General features: G+C 46.4%; 10 non-coding genes across 10 annotated transcripts; all 10 read right to left on the reverse strand.

Annotated features, from left to right (window-relative positions):
- Positions 1-630: 630 nt before the first annotated feature.
- Positions 631-702, reverse strand: TRNAA-CGC (transfer RNA alanine (anticodon CGC)). The gene has a single exon. It is a non-coding gene; the product is annotated as a tRNA-Ala (tRNA).
- Positions 703-3,094: 2,392 nt separating this feature from the next.
- Positions 3,095-3,166, reverse strand: TRNAA-CGC (transfer RNA alanine (anticodon CGC)). Its single transcript has one exon. It is a non-coding gene; the product is annotated as a tRNA-Ala (tRNA).
- Positions 3,167-5,554: 2,388 nt separating this feature from the next.
- TRNAA-CGC (transfer RNA alanine (anticodon CGC)) lies at positions 5,555-5,626 on the reverse strand. The gene has a single exon. It is a non-coding gene; the product is annotated as a tRNA-Ala (tRNA).
- Positions 5,627-8,010: 2,384 nt separating this feature from the next.
- Positions 8,011-8,082, reverse strand: TRNAA-CGC (transfer RNA alanine (anticodon CGC)). Its single transcript has one exon. It is a non-coding gene; the product is annotated as a tRNA-Ala (tRNA).
- A 2,393-nt stretch (positions 8,083-10,475) lies between these two features.
- On the reverse strand, positions 10,476-10,547 carry TRNAA-CGC (transfer RNA alanine (anticodon CGC)). Its single transcript has one exon. It is a non-coding gene; the product is annotated as a tRNA-Ala (tRNA).
- A 2,391-nt stretch (positions 10,548-12,938) lies between these two features.
- On the reverse strand, positions 12,939-13,010 carry TRNAA-CGC (transfer RNA alanine (anticodon CGC)). The gene has a single exon. It is a non-coding gene; the product is annotated as a tRNA-Ala (tRNA).
- Positions 13,011-13,274: 264 nt separating this feature from the next.
- Positions 13,275-13,346, reverse strand: TRNAA-UGC (transfer RNA alanine (anticodon UGC)). The gene has a single exon. It is a non-coding gene; the product is annotated as a tRNA-Ala (tRNA).
- A 2,402-nt stretch (positions 13,347-15,748) lies between these two features.
- TRNAA-UGC (transfer RNA alanine (anticodon UGC)) lies at positions 15,749-15,820 on the reverse strand. Its single transcript has one exon. It is a non-coding gene; the product is annotated as a tRNA-Ala (tRNA).
- Positions 15,821-18,212: 2,392 nt separating this feature from the next.
- Positions 18,213-18,284, reverse strand: TRNAA-UGC (transfer RNA alanine (anticodon UGC)). Its single transcript has one exon. It is a non-coding gene; the product is annotated as a tRNA-Ala (tRNA).
- Positions 18,285-20,344: 2,060 nt separating this feature from the next.
- Positions 20,345-20,416, reverse strand: TRNAA-CGC (transfer RNA alanine (anticodon CGC)). Its single transcript has one exon. It is a non-coding gene; the product is annotated as a tRNA-Ala (tRNA).
- Positions 20,417-22,423: the final 2,007 nt, after the last annotated feature.

Below are 22,423 nucleotides of genomic sequence, written 5' to 3' on the forward strand. Positions count from 1 at the left end.
ATGGCAGACTTCATTTTAGAGCCACCTGTGTCTGGTTGTCCATAGAAACATGCAGAAAGGCTGCCCCCCCATGCAATTCCCCTGACCAACTAATGAAAAATATCAATATGTTCAAGACTTTTGCTTTTAGAAGCCAGAGATAGGCCCCAGCAGCAGAGCTGGTAGGATATTCCAGCTCAAAACTAACAAGTTACAGAACCTGATCGACTTAGGTTGACAACAGAGGCACATCTGTGGCCACATCCAGATCCAGTGAAAACAAATTATTTTTAAAGCTAGGCATCATATGCTACAAAGGTACAATGGTGGAGCTATACATTCGGAACCAAAACAATCGACTGAAAAGAAACGCAAGGCAATGCCAATACTTTCACGATTCTGCACCGTTAAAACTGTGGTGTGATGTTTCTCTCTGTGCATTTCTATTTGTAGTGATTGTGAAGGCATACAGGATGTTGACACTGGCAGGGACGTAAACCTCAGTGATATATTATAGGCAGGTTTGCCATACGGGCACCAGCGTTTTCTCAGACAAATAGATATGAATGTCGATGATCCTATAATCATGGCCCGAGTTGCAGTGTGAAATACAAAATAACCGGGACAAAATCACACTGATGTTTATGCAAATGGAGATGCCTTGGATTGAACCCGGGACCTCATACATGCGAAGCATGCGCTCTACCACTGAGCTACATCCCCTCGGTGTGCAGTGGGCCTGTCCTGCAGACATCTTTTCCTGGGAGAATTCTTCCGGTCAAAATATGCTGCCAACTGAAGCACTAGCAAAAGACCAGGGAAAACGGGAGCAAGACTGGAAAAGCACATGGTCAGCTGAAGCAGTGTGCATTATGCTTCTCCATAAGAGATGACTTCCAGGGGAAGTATTCCACCAGAGGATTACCGTGCTCAAAGAGCCATCTCGTGGACAGAGACCATATGACAGTCAAAAAAAGGGAAACCATTGGAGATGCCAGGGATTGGACCCAGGGCCTCATCCATGCAAAGCAAGTGCTCTACCACTGAGCTACATCCCCTCGGTATGCAGTGTGTCTGTCCCGCAGACATAATTTTCAGGGAGAACTCTTCTGGTCAAAACATTCTGCCGAGTGAAGCACTAGCAAAAGAGCAGGGAAAACTGGAGCAAGAATGGAAAACCTCATGGTCACACTGAAGCAGTGTGCATTTTGCTTCTCCATAAGAGATGACTTCCAGGGGAAGATTTCCACCAGAGGATTACTGTGCTCAAAGGGCCATCTAGTGGATAGAGATCATATGACAGTCAAAAAGAGAAACAAGTGGAAATGCCCCAGGTCCTCATACATGCAAAGCATGCGCTCTACCACTGAGCTACATCCCCGCTGAGAGGACGCTTCCTCATCACACCTAAAAGCTTCAGGAGGGAGTGGGCTAAGTAAGGAAAGGGGTTTGCAGTAGTGCATATGAAAAAACATGACAACTGCCAAATTACATCTTACTACTTACAATGACAAAGTTAAAGCGCCAGGTCGATCTCATCACGTTGGTGCCTGAGACATCACATAATGTGACACAGCCATCTCGGATAGATGCCCCAGATTTGAGAAGTGTAGTTATGGAGAAAAAATAAATATATATATATATATATATATATATGTATGTCTTCAAACACCAAAAATGAGATAGCACCATTTCGCGCAGGAATTCCTCCAGCCGAAAGCCCACATATGTTGCTAGATAGACTGACACCTCTTTCGGATGTCCTTCTGTATTTGCTGGCTAGTGGAAAGCAACGTGGACCCACCACTCTATAGCTCTGCCGTCATGAGTGTCCCTAGCACACTCGGCAGATGTCGCTTCTCTAGGCAGACAAGCAGTGGAATTCTGCGGAAGGTCAATGGTGCTTCCATTGGTTTTGCCACTAGGCGATCCATTGCAGCCCTAGAATGAAGCATAACCCGCTGAATGCATTCAGGGTGTTCTGCGGTGGGAAAGGTCAGAGGGGGTGATAGTTGGTGAGCGTGCACAGCACCTCAGAATGACACCACTGCCTAGCAGGGGGACCGGTGGAGACACTATTTTCAGCCAATGCCCCTCTGTCTGAACGAGTCTGCCTTGTGTCATCCCGGTAAGAGATCAGGCTAACAGGCTTCCAATGAAAAAAGCAGACATCACACTGAAGCATGGTGCACCGTGCATATCCACAATCATCGGCTCCAAAGAGAAGACGTTCAGGAACAGGATTTAGTATGGCAAAAGAACACATCATCCTAATTCCTATGTACAGGATAAAAAGCCCACAATTGAGGAAAAATATCACATGGAGATGCCTGGGATCGAACCTGTGGCCTCATACTTCCCAAGTATGTGCTCTACCACTGAGTTACATCCCCACTGCCAGCAAGGAACTGTGAAATCTACCAGATGCTGGCTGGCTGCTTGGGACTAACAGCGCCCAGAACTGACGGTAACTGTCGAATTGGAGTTTCCAAATGGCAGACTTCATTTTAGAGCCACCTGTGTCTGGTTGTCCATAGAAACATGCAGAAAGGCTGCCCCCCATGCAATTCCCCTGACCAACTAATGAAAAATATCAATATGTTCAAGACTTTTGCTTTTAGAAGCCAGAGATAGGCCCCAGCAGCAGAGCTGGTAGGATATTCCAGCTCAAAACTAACAAGTTACAGAACCTGATCGACTTAGGTTGACAACAGAGGCACATCTGTGGCCACATCCAGTGAAAACAAATTATTTTTAAAGCTAGCCATCATATGCTACAAAGGTACAATGGTGGAGCTATACATTCGGAACCAAAACAATCGACTGAAAAGAAACGCAAGGCAATGCCAATCCTTTCACGATTCTGCACCGTTAAAACTGTGGTGTGATGGTTCTCTCTGTGCATTTCTATTTGTAGTGATTGTGAAGGCATACAGGATGTTGACACTGGCAGGGACGTAAACCTCAGTGATATATTATAGGCAGGTTTGCCATACGGGCACCAGCGTTTTCTCAGACAAATAGATATGAATGTCGATGATCCTATAATCATGGCCCGAGTTGCAGTGTGAAATACAAAATAACCGGGACAAAATCACACTGATGTTTATGCAAATGGAGATGCCGGGGATTGAACCCGGGACCTCATACATGCGAAGCATGCGCTCTACCACTGAGCTACATCCCCTCGGTGTGCAGTGGGCCTGTCCTGCAGACATCTTTTCCTGGGAGAATTCTTCCGGTCAAAATATGCTGCCAACTGAAGCACTAGCAAAAGACCAGGGAAAACGGGAGCAAGACTGGAAAAGCACATGGTCAGCTGAAGCAGTGTGCATTTTGCTTCTCCATAAGAGATGACTTCCAGGGGAAGTATTCCACCAGAGGATTACCGTGCTCAAAGAGCCATCTCGTGGACAGAGACCATATGACAGTCAAAAAAAGGGAAACAATTGGAGATGCCAGGGATTGGACCCAGGGCCTCATCCATGCAAAGCAAGTGCTCTACCACTGAGCTACATCCCCTCGGTATGCAGTGTGTCTGTCCCGCAGACATAATTTTCAGGGAGAACTCTTCTGGTCAAAACATTCTGCCGAGTGAAGCACTAGCAAAAGAGCAGGGAAAACTGGAGCAAGAATGGAAAACCTCATGGTCACACTGAAGCAGTGTGCATTTTGCTTCTCCATAAGAGATGACTTCCAGGGGAAGATTTCCACCAGAGGATTACTGTGCTCAAAGGGCCATCTAGTGGATAGAGATCATATGACAGTCAAAAAGAGAAACAAGTGGAAATGCCCCAGGTCCTCATACATGCAAAGCATGCGCTCTACCACTGAGCTACATCCCCGCTGAGAGGACACTTCCTCATCACACCTAAAAGCTTCAGGAGGGAGTGGGCTAAGTAAGGAAAGGGGTTTGCAGTAGTGCATATGAAAAAACATGACAACTGCCAAATTACATCTTACTACTTACAATGACAAAGTTAAAGCGCCAGGTCGATCTCATCACGTTGGTGCCTGAGACATCACATAATGTGACACAGCCATCTCGGATAGATGCCCCAGATTTGAGAAGTGTAGTTATGGAGAAAAAATAAATATATATATATATATATATATGTATGTCTTCAAACACCAAAAATGAGATAGCACCATTTCGCGCAGGAATTCCTCCAGCCGAAAGCCCACATATGTTGCTAGATAGACTGACACCTCTTTCGGATGTCCTTCTGTATTTGCTGGCTAGTGGAAAGCAACGTGGACCCACCACTCTATAGCTCTGCCGTCATGAGTGTCCCTAGCACACTCGGCAGATGTCGCTTCTCTAGGCAGACAAGCAGTGGAATTCTGCGGAAGGTCAATGGTGCTTCCATTGGTTTTGCCACTAGGCGATCCATTGCAGCCCTAGAATGAAGCATAACCCGCTGAATGCATTCAGGGTGTTCTGCGGTGGGAAAGGTCAGAGGGGGTGATAGTTGGTGAGCGTGCACAGCACCTCAGAATGACACCACTGCCTAGCAGGGGGACCGGTGGAGACACTATTTTCAGCCAATGCCCCTCTGTCTGAACGAGTCTGCCTTGTGTCATCCCGGTAAGAGATCAGGCTAACAGGCTTCCAATGAAAAAAGCAGACATCACACTGAAGCATGGTGCACCGTGCATGTCCACAATCATCGGCTCCAAAGAGAAGACGTTCAGGAACAGGATTTAGTATGGCAAAAGAACACATCATCCTAATTCCTATGTACAGGATAAAAAGCCCACAATTGAGGAAAAATATCACATGGAGATGCCTGGGATCGAACCTGTGGCCTCATACTTCCCAAGTATGTGCTCTACCACTGAGTTACAGCCCCACTGCCAGCAAGGAACTGTGAAATCTACCAGATGCTGGCTGGCTGCTTGGGACTAACAGCGCCCAGAACTGACGGTAACTGTCGAATTGGAGTTTCCAAATGGCAGACTTCATTTTAGAGCCACCTGTGTCTGGTTGTCCATAGAAACATGCAGAAAGGCTGCCCCCCATGCAATTCCCCTGACCAACTAATGAAAAATATCAATATGTTCAAGACTTTTGCTTTTAGAAGCCAGAGATAGGCCCCAGCAGCAGAGCTGGTAGGATATTCCAGCTCAAAACTAACAAGTTACAGAACCTGATCGACTTAGGTTGACAACAGAGGCACATCTGTGGCCACATCCAGTGAAAACAAATTATTTTTAAAGCTAGCCATCATATGCTACAAAGGTACAATGGTGGAGCTATACATTCGGAACCAAAACAATCGACTGAAAAGAAACGCAAGGCAATGCCAATCCTTTCACGATTCTGCACCGTTAAAACTGTGGTGTGATGGTTCTCTCTGTGCATTTCTATTTGTAGTGATTGTGAAGGCATACAGGATGTTGACACTGGCAGGGACGTAAACCTCAGTGATATATTATAGGCAGGTTTGCCATACGGGCACCAGCGTTTTCTTAGACAAATAGATATGAATGTCGATGATCCTATAATCATGGCCCGAGTTGCAGTGTGAAATACAAAATAACCGGGACAAAATCACACTGATGTTTATGCAAATGGAGATGCCGGGGATTGAACCAGGGACCTCATACATGCGAAGCATGCGCTCTACCACTGAGCTACATCCCCTCGGTGTGCAGTGGGCCTGTCCTGCAGACATCTTTTCCTGGGAGAATTCTTCCGGTCAAAATATGCTGCCAACTGAAGCACTAGCAAAAGACCAGGGAAAACGGGAGCAAGACTGGAAAAGCACATGGTCAGCTGAAGCAGTGTGCATTATGCTTCTCCATAAGAGATGACTTCCAGGGGAAGTATTCCACCAGAGGATTACCGTGCTCAAAGAGCCATCTCGTGGACAGAGACCATATGACAGTCAAAAAAAGGGAAACAATTGGAGATGCCAGGGATTGGACCCAGGGCCTCATCCATGCAAAGCAAGTGCTCTACCACTGAGCTACATCCCCTCGGTATGCAGTGTGTCTGTCCCGCAGACATAATTTTCAGGGAGAACTCTTCTGGTCAAAACATTCTGCCGAGTGAAGCACTAGCAAAAGAGCAGGGAAAACTGGAGCAAGAATGGAAAACCTCATGGTCACACTGAAGCAGTGTGCATTTTGCTTCTCCATAAGAGATGACTTCCAGGGGAAGATTTCCACCAGAGGATTACTGTGCTCAAAGGGCCATCTAGTGGATAGAGATCATATGACAGTCAAAAAGAGAAACAAGTGGAAATGCCCCAGGTCCTCATACATGCAAAGCATGCGCTCTACCACTGAGCTACATCCCCGCTGAGAGGACACTTCCTCATCACACCTAAAAGCTTCAGGAGGGAGTGGGCTAAGTAAGGAAAGGGGTTTGCAGTAGTGCATATGAAAAAACATGACAACTGCCAAATTACATCTTACTACTTACAATGACAAAGTTAAAGCGCCAGGTCGATCTCATCACGTTGGTGCCTGAGAAATCACATAATGTGACACAGCCATCTCGGATAGATGCCCCAGATTTGAGAAGTGTAGTTATGGAGAAAAAATAAATATATATATATATATATGTATGTCTTCAAACACCAAAAATGAGATAGCACCATTTCGCGCAGGAATTCCTCCAGCCGAAAGCCCACATATGTTGCTAGATAGACTGACACCTCTTTCGGATGTCCTTCTGTATTTGCTGGCTAGTGGAAAGCAACGTGGACCCACCACTCTATAGCTCTGCCGTCATGAGTGTCCCTAGCACACTCGGCAGATGTCGCTTCTCTAGGCAGACAAGCAGTGGAATTCTGCGGAAGGTCAATGGTGCTTCCATTGGTTTTGCCACTAGGCGATCCATTGCAGCCCTAGAATGAAGCATAACCCGCTGAATGCATTCAGGGTGTTCTGCGGTGGGAAAGGTCAGAGGGGGTGATAGTTGGTGAGCGTGCACAGCACCTCAGAATGACACCACTGCCTAGCAGGGGGACCGGTGGAGACACTATTTTCAGCCAATGCCCCTCTGTCTGAATTAGTCTGCCTTGTGTCATCCCGGTAAGAGATCAGGCTAACAGGCTTCCAATGAAAAAAGCAGACATCACACTGAAGCATGGTGCACCGTGCATGTCCACAATCATCGGCTCCAAAGAGAAGACGTTCAGGAACAGGATTTAGTATGGCAAAAGAACACATCATCCTAATTCCTATGTACAGGATAAAAAGCCCACAATTGAGGAAAAATATCACATGGAGATGCCTGGGATCGAACCTGTGGCCTCATACTTCCCAAGTATGTGCTCTACCACTGAGTTACATCCCCACTGCCAGCAAGGAACTGTGAAATCTACCAGATGCTGGCTGGCTGCTTGGGACTAACAGCGCCCAGAACTGACTGTAACTGTCGAATTGGAGTTTCCAAATGGCAGACTTCATTTTAGAGCCACCTGTGTCTGGTTGTCCATAGAAACATGCAGAAAGGCTGCCCCCCATGCAATTCCCCTGACCAACTAATGAAAAATATCAATATGTTCAAGACTTTTGCTTTTAGAAGCCAGAGATAGGCCCCAGCAGCAGAGCTGGTAGGATATTCCAGCTCAAAACTAACAAGTTACAGAACCTGATCGACTTAGGTTGACAACAGAGGCACATCTGTGGCCACATCCAGTGAAAACAAATTATTTTTAAAGCTAGCCATCATATGCTACAAAGGTACAATGGTGGAGCTATACATTCGGAACCAAAACAATCGACTGAAAAGAAACGCAAGGCAATGCCAATCCTTTCACGATTCTGCACCGTTAAAACTGTGGTGTGATGGTTCTCTCTGTGCATTTCTATTTGTAGTGATTGTGAAGGCATACAGGATGTTGACACTGGCAGGGACGTAAACCTCAGTGATATATTATAGGCAGGTTTGCCATACGGGCACCAGCGTTTTCTCAGACAAATAGATATAAATGTCGATGATCCTATAATCATGGCCGGAGTTGCAGTGTGAAATACAAAATAACCGGGACAAAATCACACTGATGTTTATGCAAATGGAGATGCCGGGGATTGAACCCGGGACCTCATACATGCGAAGCATGCGCTCTACCACTGAGCTACATCCCCTCGGTGTGCAGTGGGCCTGTCCTGCAGACATCTTTTCCTGGGAGAATTCTTCCGGTCAAAATATGCTGCCAACTGAAGCACTAGCAAAAGACCAGGGAAAACGGGAGCAAGACTGGAAAAGCACATGGTCAGCTGAAGCAGTGTGCATTATGCTTCTCCATAAGAGATGACTTCCAGGGGAAGTATTCCACCAGAGGATTACCGTGCTCAAAGAGCCATCTCGTGGACAGAGACCATATGACAGTCAAAAAAAGGGAAACAATTGGAGATGCCAGGGATTGGACCCAGGGCCTCATCCATGCAAAGCAAGTGCTCTACCACTGAGCTACATCCCCTCGGTATGCAGTGTGTCTGTCCCGCAGACATAATTTTCAGGGAGAACTCTTCTGGTCAAAACATTCTGCCGAGTGAAGCACTAGCAAAAGAGCAGGGAAAACTGGAGCAAGAATGGAAAACCTCATGGTCACACTGAAGCAGTGTGCATTTTGCTTCTCCATAAGAGATGACTTCCAGGGGAAGATTTCCACCAGAGGATTACTGTGCTCAAAGGGCCATCTAGTGGATAGAGATCATATGACAGTCAAAAAGAGAAACAAGTGGAAATGCCCCAGGTCCTCATACATGCAAAGCATGCGCTCTACCACTGAGCTACATCCCCGCTGAGAGGACACTTCCTCATCACACCTAAAAGCTTCAGGAGGGAGTGGGCTAAGTAAGGAAAGGGGTTTGCAGTAGTGCATATGAAAAAACATGACAACTGCCAAATTACATCTTACTACTTACAATGACAAAGTTAAAGCGCCAGGTCGATCTCATCACGTTGGTGCCTGAGACATCACATAATGTGACACAGCCATCTCGGATAGATGCCCCAGATTTGAGAAGTGTAGTTATGGAGAAAAAATAAATATATATATATATATATATATATATGTATGTCTTCAAACACCAAAAATGAGATAGCACCATTTCGCGCAGGAATTCCTCCAGCCGAAAGCCCACATATGTTGCTAGATAGACTGACACCTCTTTCGGATGTCCTTCTGTATTTGCTGGCTAGTGGAAAGCAACGTGGACCCACCACTCTATAGCTCTGCCGTCATGAGTGTCCCTAGCACACTCGGCAGATGTCGCTTCTCTAGGCAGACAAGCAGTGGAATTCTGCGGAAGGTCAATGGTGCTTCCATTGGTTTTGCCACTAGGCGATCCATTGCAGCCCTAGAATGAAGCATAACCCGCTGAATGCATTCAGGGTGTTCTGCGGTGGGAAAGGTCAGAGGGGGTGATAGTTGGTGAGCGTGCACAGCACCTCAGAATGACACCACTGCCTAGCAGGGGGACCGGTGGAGACACTATTTTCAGCCAATGCCCCTCTGTCTGAACGAGTGTGCCTTGTGTCATCCCGGTAAGAGATCAGGCTAACAGGCTTCCAATGAAAAAAGCAGACATCACACTGAAGCATGGTGCACCGTGCATGTCCACAATCATCGGCTCCAAAGAGAAGACGTTCAGGAACAGGATTTAGTATGGCAAAAGAACACATCATCCTAATTCCTATGTACAGGATAAAAAGCCCACAATTGAGGAAAAATATCACATGGAGATGCCTGGGATCGAACCTGTGGCCTCATACTTCCCAAGTATGTGCTCTACCACTGAGTTACATCCCCACTGCCAGCAAGAAACTGTGAAATCTACCAGATGCTGGCTGGCTGCTTGGGACTAACAGCGCCCAGAACTGACGGTAACTGTCGAATTGGAGTTTCCAAATGGCAGACTTCATTTTAGAGCCACCTGTGTCTGGTTGTCCATAGAAACATGCAGAAAGGCTGCCCCCCCATGCAATTCCCCTGACCAACTAATGAAAAATATCAATATGTTCAAGACTTTTGCTTTTAGAAGCCAGAGATAGGCCCCAGCAGCAGAGCTGGTAGGATATTCCAGCTCAAAACTAACAAGTTACAGAACCTGATCGACTTAGGTTGACAACAGAGGCACATCTGTGGCCACATCCAGTGAAAACAAATTATTTTTAAAGCTAGGCATCATATGCTACAAAGGTACAATGGTGGAGCTATACATTCGGAACCAAAACAATCGACTGAAAAGAAACGCAAGGCAATGCCAATACTTTCACGATTCTGCACCGTTAAAACTGTGGTGTGATGTTTCTCTCTGTGCATTTCTATTTGTAGTGATTGTGAAGGCATACAGGATGTTGACACTGGCAGGGACGTAAACCTCAGTGATATATTATAGGCAGGTTTGCCATACGGGCACCAGCGTTTTCTCAGACAAATAGATATGAATGTCGATGATCCTATAATCATGGCCCGAGTTGCAGTGTGAAATACAAAATAACCGGGACAAAATCACACTGATGTTTATGCAAATGGAGATGCCGGGGATTGAACCCGGGACCTCATACATGCGAAGCATGCGCTCTACCACTGAGCTACATCCCCTCGGTGTGCAGTGGGCCTGTCCTGCAGACATCTTTTCCTGGGAGAATTCTTCCGGTCAAAATATGCTGCCAACTGAAGCACTAGCAAAAGACCAGGGAAAACGGGAGCAAGACTGGAAAAGCACATGGTCAGCTGAAGCAGTGTGCATTATGCTTCTCCATAAGAGATGACTTCCAGGGGAAGTATTCCACCAGAGGATTACCATGCTCAAAGAGCCATCTCGTGGACAGAGACCATATGACAGTCAAAAAAAGGGAAACAATTGGAGATGCCAGGGATTGGACCCAGGGCCTCATCCATGCAAAGCAAGTGCTCTACCACTGAGCTACATCCCCTCGGTATGCAGTGTGTCTGTCCCGCAGACATAATTTTCAGGGAGAACTCTTCTGGTCAAAACATTCTGCCGAGTGAAGCACTAGCAAAAGAGCAGGGAAAACTGGAGCAAGAATGGAAAACCTCATGGTCACACTGAAGCAGTGTGCATTTTGCTTCTCCATAAGAGATGACTTCCAGGGGAAGATTTCCACCAGAGGATTACTGTGCTCAAAGGGCCATCTAGTGGATAGAGATCATATGACAGTCAAAAAGAGAAACAAGTGGAAATGCCCCAGGTCCTCATACATGCAAAGCATGCGCTCTACCACTGAGCTACATCCCCGCTGAGAGGACACTTCCTCATCACACCTAAAAGCTTCAGGAGGGAGTGGGCTAAGTAAGGAAAGGGGTTTGCAGTAGTGCATATGAAAAAACATGACAACTGCCAAATTACATCTTACTACTTACAATGACAAAGTTAAAGCGCCAGGTCGATCTCATCACGTTGGTGCCTGAGACATCACATAATGTGACACAGCCATCTCGGATAGATGCCCCAGATTTGAGAAGTGTAGTTATGGAGAAAAAATAAATATATATATATATATATATATATATGTATGTCTTCAAACACCAAAAATGAGATAGCACCATTTCGCGCAGGAATTCCTCCAGCCGAAAGCCCACATATGTTGCTAGATAGACTGACACCTCTTTCGGATGTCCTTCTGTATTTGCTGGCTAGTGGAAAGCAACGTGGACCCACCACTCTATAGCTCTGCCGTCATGAGTGTCCCTAGCACACTCGGCAGATGTCGCTTCTCTAGGCAGACAAGCAGTGGAATTCTGCGGAAGGTCAATGGTGCTTCCATTGGTTTTGCCACTAGGCGATCCATTGCAGCCCTAGAATGAAGCATAACCCGCTGAATGCATTCAGGGTGTTCTGCGGTGGGAAAGGTCAGAGGGGGTGATAGTTGGTGAGCGTGCACAGCACCTCAGAATGACACCACTGCCTAGCAGGGGGACCGGTGGAGACACTATTTTCAGCCAATGCCCCTCTGTCTGAACGAGTCTGCCTTGTGTCATCCCGGTAAGAGATCAGGCTAACAGGCTTCCAATGAAAAAAGCAGACATCACACTGAAGCATGGTGCACCGTGCATGTCCACAATCATCGGCTCCAAAGAGAAGACGTTCAGCAACAGGATTTAGTATGGCAAAAGAACACATCATCCTAATTCCCATGTACAGGAAAAAGCCAACACTTGAGGAAACATATCATATGGAGATGCCGGGGATTGAACCTGTGGCCTCATACTTCCAAAGCATGTGCTCTACCACTGAGTTACAGCCCTGCTGCCAGCAAAGACCTATGAAATCTACCAGATGCTGGCTGGCTGCTTGGGACTAACAGCGCCCAGAACTGATGGTAACTGTCGAATTGGAGTTTCCAAATGGCGGACTTCATTTTAGAGCCACCTGTGTCTGGTTGTCCATAGAAACATGCAGAAAAGCTGCCCCCCCTGTAATCCCCCTGATCAACTTATGAAAAATATCAATATGTTCAAGGCTTTTGCTTTTAGAAGCCGAAGATAGGCCCCCAGCAGCAGAGCTGGTAGGATATTCCAGCTCAAAACTAACAAGTTACAGAACCTGATCAACTTAGGTTGACAACAGAGGTACATATGTGGCCACATCCAGTGAAAACAAATTATTTTTAAAGCTAGCCATCATATGCTACAAAGGTACAATGGTGGAGCTATCCATTCGGAACCAAAACAATCGACTGAAAAGAAACGCAAGGCAATGCCAATCCTTTCACGATTCTGCACGGTTAAAACTGTGGTGTGATGGTACTCTCTGTGCATTTCTATTTGTAGTGATTGTGAAGGCATACAGGATGTTGACACTGGCAGGGACGCAAACCTCACTGATATATTACAGGCAGGTTTGCGATACGGGCACCAGCGTTTTCTCAGACAAATAGATATGAATGTCGATGATCCTATAATCATGGCCCGAGTTGCAGTGTGAAATACAAAATAACCGGGACAAAATCACACTGATGTTTATGCAAATGGAGATGTCGGGGACTGAACCCGGGACCTCATACATGCGAAGCATGTGCTCTACCACTGAGCTACATCCCCTCGGTGTGCGGTGAGTCTGTCCTGCAGACATCTTTTCCTGGGAGAATTCTTCTGGTCAAAATATGCTGCCAACTGAAGCACTAGCAAAAGACCAGGGAAAACGGGAGCAAGACTGGAAAAGCACATGGTCACACTGAAGCAGTGTGCATTATGCTTCTCCATAAAGGATGACTTCCAGGGGAAGTATTCCACCAGAGGATTACCGTGCTCAAAGAGCCATGTAGTGAACAGAGACCATATGACAGTAAAAAAAAGGGAAACAATTGGAGATGCCAGGGATTGGACCCGGGGCCTCATACATGCAAAGCAAGTGCTCTACCACTGAGCTACATCCCCTCGGTATGCAGTGTGTCTGTCCTGCAGACATAATTTTCAGGGAGAACTCTTCTGGTCAAAACATTCTGCCGAGTGAAGAACTAGCAAAAGAGCAGGGAAAACTGGAGCAAGAATGGAAAACCTCATGGTCACACTGAAGCAGTGTGCATTTTGCTTCTCCATAAGAGATGACTTCCAAGGGAAGATTTCCACCAGAGGATTACTGTGCTCAAAGGGCCATCTAGTGGATAGAGATCATATGACAGTCAAAAAGAGAAACAAGTGGAAATGCCCCGGGTCCTCATACATGCAAAGCATGCGCTCTACCACTGAGCTACACCCCCGCTGAGAGGGCACTTCCTCATCACACCTAGAAGCTTCAGGAGGGAGTGGGCTAAGTAAGGAAAGGGGTTTGCAGTAGTGCATATGAAAAAACATGACAACTGCCAAATTACATCTTACTACTTACAATGACAAAGTTAAAGCGCCAGGTCGATCTCATCACGTTGGTGCCTGAGACATCACATAATGTGACACGGCCATCTCGGATAGATGCCCCAGATTTGAGAAGTGTAGTTATGGAGAAAAAATAAATATATATATATATATATATATATATATATATATATGTATGTCTTCAAACACCAAAAATGAGATAGCACCATTTCGCGCAGGAATTCCTCCAGCCGAAAGCCCACATATGTTGCTAGATAGACTGACACCTCTTTCGGATGTCCTTCTGTATTTGCTGGCTAGTGGAAAGCAACGTGGACCCACCATTCTATAGCTCTGCCGTCATGAGTGTCCCTAGCACACTCGGCAGATGTCGCTTCTCTAGGCAGACAAGCAGTGGAATTCTGCGGAAGGTCAATGGTGCTTCCATTGGTTTTGCCACTAGGCGATCCATTGCAGCCCTAGAATGAAGCATAACCCGCTGAATGCATTCAGGGTGTTCTGCGGTGGGAAAGGTCAGAGGGGGTGATAGTTGGTGAGCGTGCACAGCACCTCAGAATGACACCACTGCCTAGCAGGGGGACCGGTGGAGACACTATTTTCAGCCAATGCCCCTCTGTCTGAACGAGTCTGCCTTGTGTCATCCCGGTAAGAGATCAGGCTAACAGGCTTCCAATGAAAAAAGCAGACATCACACTGAAGCATGGTGCACCGTGCATGTCCACAATCATCGGCTCCAAAGAGAAGACGTTCAGCAACAGGATTTAGTATGGCAAAAGAACACATCATCCTAATTCCCATGTACAGGAAAAAGCCAACACTTGAGGAAACATATCATATGGAGATGCCGGGGATCGAACCTGTGGCCTCATACTTCCAAAGCATGTGCTCTACCACTGAGTTACAGCCCTGCTGCCAGCAAAGACCTATGAAATCTACCAGATGCTGGCTGGCTGCTTGGGACTAACAGCGCCCAGAACTGATGGTAACTGTCGAATTGGAGTTTCCAAATGGCGGACTTCATTTTAGAGCCACCTGTGTCTGGTTGTCCATAGAAACATGCAGAAAAGCTGCCCCCCCTGTAATCCCCCTGATCAACTTATGAAAAATATCAATATGTTCAAGGCTTTTGCTTTTAGAAGCCGAAGATAGGCCCCCAGCAGCAGAGCTGGTAGGATATTCCAGCTCAAAACTAACAAGTTACAGAACCTGATCAACTTAGGTTGACAACAGAGGTACATATGTGGTCACATCCAGTGAAAACAAATTATTTTTAAAGCTAGCCATCATATGCTACAAAGGTACAATGGTGGAGCTATCCATTCGGAACCAAAACAATCGACTGAAAAGAAACGCAAGGCAATGCCAATCCTTTCACGATTCTGCACGGTTAAAACTGTGGTGTGATGGTACTCTCTGTGCATTTCTATTTGTAGTGATTGTGAAGGCATACAGGATGTTGACACTGGCAGGGACGCAAACCTCACTGATATATTACAGGCAGGTTTGCGATACGGGCACCAGCGTTTTCTCAGACAAATAGATATGAATGTCGATGATCCTATAATCATGGCCCGAGTTGCAGTGTGAAATACAAAATAACCGGGACAAAATCACACTGATGTTTATGCAAATGGAGATTTCGGGGACTGAACCCGGGACCTCATACATGCGAAGCATGTGCTCTACCACTGAGCTACATCCCCTCGGTGTGCGGTGAGTCTGTCCTGCAGACATCTTTTCCTGGGAGAATTCTTCTGGTCAAAATATGCTGCAAACTGAAGCACTAGCAAAAGACCAGGGAAAACGGGAGCAAGACTGGAAAAGCACATGGTCACACTGAAGCAGTGTGCATTATGCTTCTCCATAAAGGATGACTTCCAGGGGAAGTATTCCACCAGAGGATTACCGTGCTCAAAGAGCCATGTAGTGAACAGAGACCATATGACAGTCAAAAAAAGGGAAACAATTGGAGATGCCAGGGATTGGACCCGGGGCCTCATACATGCAAAGCAAGTGCTCTACCACTGAGCTACATCCCCTCGGTATGCAGTGTGTCTGTCCTGCAGACATAATTTTCAGGGAGAACTCTTCTGGTCAAAACATTCTGCCGAGTGAAGAACTAGCAAAAGAGCAGGGAAAACTGGAGCAAGAATGGAAAACCTCATGGTCACACTGAAGCAGTGTGCATTTTGCTTCTCCATAAGAGATGACTTCCAAGGGAAGATTTCCACCAGAGGATTACTGTGCTCAAAGGGCCATCTAGTGGATAGAGATCATATGACAGTCAAAAAGAGAAACAAGTGGAAATGCCCCGGGTCCTCATACATGCAAAGCATGCGCTCTACCACTGAGCTACACCCCCGCTGAGAGGACACTTCCTCATCACACCTAGAAGCTTCAGGAGGGAGTGGGCTAAGTAAGGAAAGGGGTTTGCAGTAGTGCATATGAAAAAACATGACAACTGCCAAATTACATCTTACTACTTACAATGACAAAGTTAAAGCGCCAGGTCGATCTCATCACGTTGGTGCCTGAGACATCACATAATGTGACACGGCCATCTCGGATAGATGCCCCAGATTTGAGAAGTGTAGTTATGGAGAAAAAATAAATATATATATATATATATATATATATGTATGTCTTCAAACACCAAAAATGAGATAGCACCATTTCGTGCAGGAATTCCTCCAGCCGAAAGCCCACAAATGTTGCTGGATAGACTGACACCTCTTTCGGATGTCCTTCTGTATTTGCTGGCTAGTGGAAAGCAACGTGGACCCACCACTCTATAGCTCTGCCGTCATGAGTGTCCCTAGCACACTCGGCAGATGTCGCTTCTCTAGGCAGACAAGCAGTGGAATTCTGCGGAAGGTCAATGGTGCTTCCATTGGTTTTGCCACTAGGCGATCCATTGCAGCCCTAGAATGAAGCATAACCCGCTGAATGCATTCAGGGTGTTCTGCGGTGGGAAAGGTCAGAGGGGGTGATAGTTGGTGAGCGTGCACAGCACCTCAGAATGACACCACTGCCTAGCAGGGGAACCGGTGGAGACACTATTTTCAGCCAATGCCCCTCTGTCTGAACGAGTCTGCCTTGTGTCATCCCGGTAAGAGATCAGGCTAACAGGCTTCCAATGAAAAAAGCAGACATCACACTGAAGCATGGTGCACCGTGCATGTCCACAATCATCGGCTCCAAAGAGAAGACGTTCAGCAACAGGATTTAGTATGGCAAAAGAACACATCATCCTAATTCCCATGTACAGGAAAAAGCCAACACTTGAGGAAACATATCATATGGAGATGCCGGGGATCGAACCTGTGGCCTCATACTTCCAAAGCATGTGCTCTACCACTGAGTTACAGCCCTGCTGCCAGCAAAGACCTATGAAATCTACCAGATGCTGGCTGGCTGCTTGGGACTAACAGCGCCCAGAACTGATGGTAACTGTCGAATTGGAGTTTCCAAATGGCGGACTTCATTTTAGAGCCACCTGTGTCTGGTTGTCCATAGAAACATGCAGAAAAGCTGCCCCCCCTGTAATCCCCCTGATCAACTTATGAAAAATATCAATATGTTCAAGGCTTTTGCTTTTAGAAGCCGAAGATAGGCCCCCAGCAGCAGAGCTGGTAGGATATTCCAGCACAAAACTAACAAGTTACAGAACCTGATCAACTTAGGTTGACAACAGAGGTACATATGTGGTCACATCCAGTGAAAACAAATTATTTTTAAAGCTAGCCATCATATGCTACAAAGGTACAATGGTGGAGCTATCCATTCGGAACCAAAACAATCGACTGAAAAGAAACGCAAGGCAATGCCAATCCTTTCACGATTCTGCACGGTTAAAACTGTGGTGTGATGGTACTCTCTGTGCATTTCTATTTGTAGTGATTGTGAAGGCATACAGGATGTTGACACTGGCAGGGACGCAAACCTCACTGATATATTACAGGCAGGTTTGCGATACGGGCACCAGCGTTTTCTCAGACAAATAGATATGAATGTCGATGATCCTATAATCATGGCCCGAGTTGCAGTGTGAAATACAAAATAACCGGGACAAAATCACACTGATGTTTATGCAAATGGAGATTTCGGGGACTGAACCCGGGACCTCATACATGCGAAGCATGTGCTCTACCACTGAGCTACATCCCCTCGGTGTGCGGTGAGTCTGTCCTGCAGACATCTTTTCCTGGGAGAATTCTTCTGGTCAAAATATGCTGCAAACTGAAGCACTAGCAAAAGACCAGGGAAAACGGGAGCAAGACTGGAAAAGCACATGGTCACACTGAAGCAGTGTGCATTATGCTTCTCCATAAAGGATGACTTCCAGGGGAAGTATTCCACCAGAGGATTACCGTGCTCAAAGAGCCATGTAGTGAACAGAGACCATATGACAGTCAAAAAAAGGGAAACAATTGGAGATGCCAGGGATTGGACCCGGGGCCTCATACATGCAAAGCAAGTGCTCTACCACTGAGCTACATCCCCTCGGTATGCAGTGTGTCTGTCCTGCAGACATAATTTTCAGGGAGAACTCTTCTGGTCAAAACATTCTGCCGAGTGAAGAACTAGCAAAAGAGCAGGGAAAACTGGAGCAAGAATGGAAAACCTCATGGTCACACTGAAGCAGTGTGCATTTTGCTTCTCCATAAGAGATGACTTCCAAGGGAAGATTTCCACCAGAGGATTACTGTGCTCAAAGGGCCATCTAGTGGATAGAGATCATATGACAGTCAAAAAGAGAAACAAGTGGAAATGCCCCGGGTCCTCATACATGCAAAGCATGCGCTCTACCACTGAGCTACACCCCCGCTGAGAGGACACTTCCTCATCACACCTAGAAGCTTCAGGAGGGAGTGGGCTAAGTAAGGAAAGGGGTTTGCAGTAGTGCATATGAAAAAACATGACAACTGCCAAATTACATCTTACTACTTACAATGACAAAGTTAAAGCGCCAGGTCGATCTCATCACGTTGGTGCCTGAGACATCACATAATGTGACACGGCCATCTCGGATAGATGCCCCAGATTTGAGAAGTGTAGTTATGGAGAAAAAATAAATATATATATATATATATATATATATATGTATGTCTTCAAACACCAAAAATGAGATAGCACCATTTCGTGCAGGAATTCCTCCAGCCGAAAGCCCACAAATGTTGCTGGATAGACTGACACCTCTTTCGGATGTCCTTCTGTATTTGCTGGCTAGTGGAAAGCAACGTGGACCCACCACTCTATAGCTCTGCCGTCATGAGTGTCCATAGCACACTCGGCAGATGTCGCTTCTCTACGCAGACAAGCAGTGGAATTCTGCGGAAGGTCAATGGCGCTTCCATTGGTTTTGCCACTAGGCGAACCATTGCAGCCCTAGAATGAAGCATAACCCGCTGAATGCATTCAGGGTGTTCTGCGGTGGGAAAGGTCAGAGGGGGTGATAGTTGGTGAGCGTGCACAGCACCTCAAAATGACACCACTGCCTAGCAGGGGGACCTGTGGAGACACTATTCTCAGCCAATGCCCCTCTGTCTGAACGAGTCTGCCTTGTGTCGTCCCGGTAAGAGATCAGGCTAACAGGCTTCCAATGAAAAAAGCAGACATCACACTGAAGCATGGTGCACCGTGCATGTCCACAATCATCGGCTCCAAAGAGAAGACGTTCAGGAACAGGATTTAGTATGGCAAAAGAACACATCATCCTAATTCCTATGTACAGGATAAAAAGCCCACAATTGAGGAAAAATATCACATGGAGATGCCTGGGATCGAACCTGTGGCCTCATATTTCCCAAGTATGTGCTCTACCACTGAGTTACATCCCCACTGCCAGCAAGGAACTGTGAAATCTACCAGATGCTGGCTGGCTGCTTGGGACTAACAGCGCCCAGAACTGATGGTAACTGTCGAATTGGAGTTTCCAAATGGCAGACTTCATTTTAGAGCCACCTGTGTCTGGTTGTCCATAGAAACATGCAGAAAGGCTGCCCCCCCATGCAATTCCCCTGACCAACTAATGAAAAATATCAATATGTTCAAGACTTTTGCTTTTAGAAGCCAGAGATAGGCCCCAGCAGCAGAGCTGGTAGGATATTCCAGCTCAAAACTAACAAGTTACAGAACCTGATCGACTTAGGTTGATAACAGGGGCACATCTGTGGCCACATCCAGTGAAAACAAATTATTTTTAAAGCTAGCCATCATATGCTACAAAGGTACAATGGTGGAGCTATACATTCGGAACCAAAACAATCGACTGAAAAGAAACGCAAGGCAATGCCAATCCTTTCACGATTCTGCACCGTTAAAACTGTGGTGTGATGTTTCTCTCTGTGCATTTCTATTTGTAGTGATTGTGAAGGCATACAGGATGTTGACACTGGCAGGGACGCAAACCTCAGTGATATATTATAGGCAGGTTTGCCATACGGGCACCAGCGTTTTCTCAGACAAATAGATATGAATGTCGATGATCCTATAATCATGGCCCGAGTTGCAGTGTGAAATACAAAATAACCGGGACAAAATCACACTGATGTTTATGCAAATGGAGATGCCGGGGATTGAAACCGGGACCTCATACATGCGAAGCATGCGCTCTACCACTGAGCTACATCCCCTCGGTGTGCTGTGCAGTGGTCCTGTCCTGCAGACATCTTTTCCTGGGAGAATTCTTCCGGTCAAAATATGCTGCCAACTGAAGCACTAGCAAAAGACCAGGGAAAACGGGAGCAAGACTGGAAAAGCACATAGTCAGCTGAAGCAGTGTGCATTATGCTTCTCCATAAGAGATGACTTCCAGGGGAAGTATTCCACCAGAGGATTACCGTGCTCAAAGAGCCATCTAGTGGACAGAGACCATATGACAGTCAAAAAAAGGGAAACAATTGGAGATGCCAGGGATTGGACCCAGGGCCTCATCCATGCAAAGCAAGTGCTCTACCACTGAGCTACATCCCCTCGGTATGCAGTGTGTCTGTCCCGCAGACATAATTTTCAGGGAGAACTCTTCTGATCAAAACATTCTGCCGAGTGAAGCACTAGCAAAAGAGCAGGGAAAACTGGAGCAAGAATGGAAAACCTCATGGTCACACTGAAGCAGTGTGCATTTTGCTTCTCCATAAGAGATGACTTCCAGGGGAAGATTTCCACCAGAGGATTACTGTGCTCAAAGGGCCATCTAGTGGATAGAGATCATATGACAGTCAAAAAGAGAAACAAGTGGAAATGCCCCAGGTCCTCATACATGCAAAGCATGCGCTCTACCACTGAGCTACATCCCTGCTGAGAGGACACTTCCTCATCACACCTAAAATCTTCAGGAGGGAGTGGGCTAAGTAAGGAAAGGGGTTTGCAGTAGTGCATATGAAAAAACATGACAACTGCCAAATTACATCTTACTACTTACAGTGACAAAGTTAAAGCGCCAGGTCGATCTCATCACGTTGGTGCCTGAGATATCACATAATGTGACACAGCCATCTCTGATAGATGCCCCAGATTTGAGAAGTGTAGTTATGGAGAAAAAATAAATATATATATATATATATGTATGTCTTCAAACACCAAAAATGAGATAGCACCATTTCGCGCAGGAATTCCTCCACCCGAAAGCCCACATATGTTGCTAGATAGACTGACACCTCTTTCGGATGTCCTTCTGTATTTGCTGGCTAGTGGAAAGCAACGTGGACCCACCACTCTATAGCTCTGCCGTCATGAGTGTCCCTAGCACACTCGGCAGATGTCGCTTCTCTAGGCAGACAAGCAGTGGAATTCTGCGGAAGGTCAATGGTGCTTCCATTGGTTTTGCCACTAGGCGATCCATTGCAGCCCTAGAATGAAGCATAACCCGCTGAATGCATTCAGGGTGTTCTGCGGTGGGAAAGGTCAGAGGGGGTGATAGTTGGTGAGCGTGCACAGCACCTCAGAATGACACCACTGCCTAGCAGGGGGACCGGTGGAGACACTATTTTCAGCCAATGCCCCTCTGTCTGAACGAGTCTGCCTTGTGTCATCCCGGTAAGAGATCAGGCTAACAGGCTTCCAATGAAAAAAGCAGACATCACACTGAAGCATGGTGCACCGTGCATGTCCACAATCATCGGCTCCAAAGAGAAGACGTTCAGGAACAGGATTTAGTATGGCAAAAGAACACATCATCCTAATTCCTATGTACAGGATAAAAAGCCCACAATTGAGGAAAAATATCACATGGAGATGCCTGGGATCGAACCTGTGGCCTCATACTTCCCAAGTATGTGCTCTACCACTGAGTTACATCCCCACTGCCAGCAAGGAACTGTGAAATCTACCAGATGCTGGCTGGCTGCTTGGGACTAACAGCGCCCAGAACTGACGGTAACTGTCGAATTGGAGTTTCCAAATGGCAGACTTCATTTTAGAGCCACCTGTGTCTGGTTGTCCATAGAAACATGCAGAAAGGCTGCCCCCCATGCAATTCCCCTGACCAACTAATGAAAAATATCAATATGTTCAAGACTTTTGCTTTTAGAAGCCAGAGATAGGCCCCAGCAGCAGAGCTGGTAGGATATTCCAGCTCAAAACTAACAAGTTACAGAACCTGATCGACTTAGGTTGACAACAGAGGCACATCTGTGGCCACA

This window comes from Ambystoma mexicanum (genome assembly GCF_040938575.1).
Source record: "Ambystoma mexicanum isolate Mex_15411 chromosome 12 unlocalized genomic scaffold, UKY_AmexF1_1 Mex_chr12_unloc.1, whole genome shotgun sequence".
NCBI lineage: Eukaryota > Metazoa > Chordata > Amphibia > Caudata > Ambystomatidae > Ambystoma > Ambystoma mexicanum.